The sequence below is a fragment of the Pungitius pungitius genome, chromosome 5 (assembly GCF_949316345.1).
Source record: "Pungitius pungitius chromosome 5, fPunPun2.1, whole genome shotgun sequence".
Lineage (NCBI taxonomy): Eukaryota > Metazoa > Chordata > Actinopteri > Perciformes > Gasterosteidae > Pungitius > Pungitius pungitius.
Genome location: NC_084904.1, coordinates 7,972,740 through 7,975,898, shown reverse-complemented (window position 1 = coordinate 7,975,898; position 3,159 = coordinate 7,972,740).

Sequence of the window (3,159 nt, the reverse complement as noted above, 5' to 3'; positions counted from 1 at the left end):
TGTGCTATGACTTTTCAGATTTTTTGCTCTTATAATTGAATTAATATAAATTAAAAACCTCAACCTTTTTAACATGGTTTCCAATGGATTAAATTTTCAAATCCTCTCAAAACTTCTTCAACTTTCAAATTTTTCAGCTTTTCCAATCTTTCAGCTAGAGACACCATTTAAACTTTAAAATGTTGACACAAGTCTTAACAATTTTATTAAAAAAACAGCTTGTTGATATCTATTATAGTTTTTTCATAATCATTAATTATGTTTCAGTAGTTTTGGGGTTTCTTTCGAATTTAGAGTGGAGTTGTCCAGATTGTCCCGGGATTTAGAGTGAGCGCCGTGTCAAGATTCAGTAAAAAAAAAAGAGGCACTTTTATCTTTACGGCCACAATATTCACTTTTCAGCCTTCATTTAGCCGGTACACTTTTTGTAAACGGCTGTTTGAGCAGTTTTAAAACACATAGAGACATAAAAACTACACTCATGCGTTTGGTAGGGTCTTGGGTCTCTCAAAATGTCATTATTTTTTGGCTACCCCATATAGTTTTGCTCCAGGAAGCATTTGTTTGAAGTGTGGATTTTGTCTAAATCTCTTCACTCTCTTTGCTGTGAGCTAATTAGCGACCAGCTGTTGATCGATGGCCATAAAGACGTAGCTCAGGGACGTGCAGGTTTAACCGTGGTTAGATAACTGTACGTATGGACGTGCGTGTCGTGAGTTGGGACGGAGACCCGGTATGAGCAGACCGTAAGTAATGTGGAGGCTGGACCGTAAGATATTTCAAACATGTGAGAGCGATAAGTGCTAGAGTGCTAGCTAGCTAAACTGCTAACGAGGCTACTCCCCGCTGGAGACTTAAACCGTGGGTGTGACGTTGTTCCTTCGGTGTTGTCATTAAGCTGCAGGCACGTGAGTTTATTTTCTTACGCGAGTGATACTATTAATAACCTTTTCGCGGACCACAAGAAGGTCCGTAGGTTAATAAGCACGTCAAAAGTTACGGGGGAGGGGCGTGACGTTGTTCTTTCGGCGATTGAGCTGCAGATACGTGAATTTGTTTTCTTACGCGAATGACAGGAGATCGTTTGGTCTTTATTTTACGCAACAAAGCGTCAACTTAATATACTAATAACCTTCATCGGACCGCAAGAAGGTCCGTCGGTTAATAAGCACGTCAAAAGTTACAGGGAGTGGCGTGACGTTGTTCCTTCGGTGATTGAGCTGCAGACACGTGAGTTTGTTTTCTTACGCGAATGACAGGAGATCGTTTGGTCTTTATTTTACGCAACAAAGCGTCAACTTAATATACTAATAACCTTCATCGGACCGCAAGAAGGTCCGTCGGTTAATAAGCACGTCAAAAGTTACGGGGAGTGGCGTAACGTTGTTCCTTCGGTGATTGAGCTGCAGACACGTGAGTTTGTTTTCTTACGCGAATGACAGGAGATCGTTTGGTCTTTATTTTACGCAACAAAGCGTCAACTTAATATACTATTAATAACCTTCATCGCGGACCGCAAGAAGGTCCGTCACGTCAAAAGTTAAGGTGGACCAGCCGGGGTTAGGGGGGAGGAGGGTGTCCGCTGGTGGGCGAAACTGCGCACTGAGGAGTGAACAATTGTAATCGAGATGGGGGCTGTAGTATTTGTGTGTGTCCCCTAACATTTAATTGTCCAAATGAAACACGTAGTACTTGTATTAGTCATTGGGGCTGTATGCGTCCATTTTATTTCACAAAACCGCGCATCTCTATGACGTCATCAAAACATGACGGTTAACTTATCCGGAAGTATCCAGGGGCGTTTTTGATGGGACCGCCACGAAGCTCTCAGTAATTTCTACACTATTTGCAAACTTTTGAGGCACTCACCAACCATGCAAAATGGTTTATTTTGACTTGTTGCCAGGATCTTCTCCTGTCTTGTTTATTCTGTGCACATGGGCAGGTGCCAATGTGTATGGTAGGTTGTGTCATCAGTGTATTAATGGGTGAGAGATGTCATCTAGTATTAAAGCGCTTTGAGTAGTCAGAAGACTAGCAAAGCGGTGTACAAGTCCATTTACCAAGTTCATTTAGTTTGAATGAAAAAGATTCAGCAATGTTTAGAAGTAATTTAAGCATTTATTAGTTCTGTATTTTGTCAAATTCATAGAAGCTTCCCCCATTTCTGTTTTTTCCGATTCTTTCAAGTTCATTTCAGCTTTTCTCATTTCTGTATTTTCAGCAATTTTTAAATGTATTTCAGCCTTTTCTATTTCAGCAATGTTTAGAATAATTTCAGCTTGCTGCATTTTAAGCAACTTTTTGAAATTAATTTCAGCTTTTATTATTTCTGTGATTTCAAATTCATAGAAGCTTCTCCCATTTCTGTTTTTTTATATTCTTTCAAGTTCATTTCAGCTTTTCTCATTTATGTATTTCAGCTTTTTCTATTCTTTCAGCAATGTTTAGAATAATTTCAGCGTGTTGCATTTTAAGCAACTTTTTGAAATTAATTTCAGCTTTTATTATTTCTGTGATTTCAAATTCATAGAAGCTTCTCCCATTTCAGTTTTTTTGCAATTGTTTCAAGTTCATTTCAGCTTTTCTCATTTCTGTATTTTCAGCCATTTTTAAATGTATTTCAGCCTTTTCTATTCTTTCAGTTTAGAATAATTTCAGCTTGTTTCATTTCTGTACTTTAAGCAACTTTTTGAAATTAATTTCAGCTTTTTGCATTCCAACGCATTTTCAGCAGGAAATGCATTTTCTAGTTATTCTTCTATTTCTTCCGCCGCACCTTTCAACTCCTTCACACTTTCAGCTATTAAGACCATTCAAATATTAAAATGTTCAGCTCCTTCAGGAGAGGGGTGCTATGACTTTTCAGCTTTTTAGCTCTTATAATTGATTTGATTTATAATTTTTCAGCTAGAGACACCATTTAAACTTTAAAATGTTAACACAAGTCTTAAAAATTTCATAAAAAAACAGCTTGCTGATATCTATTATACTTTTTTCATAATCACTAATTATGTTTCACTAGTTTTGGGTTCTTTTCGAATTTACAGTGCGCGCTAGAGTGAGGACAAAGTCAGACAACAAAAGAAGGTCCATGTTTTGTAAACTGCTGGTAGAGGAGTTTTAAAACAGATAGAGACATAAAAACTACACTCAAAC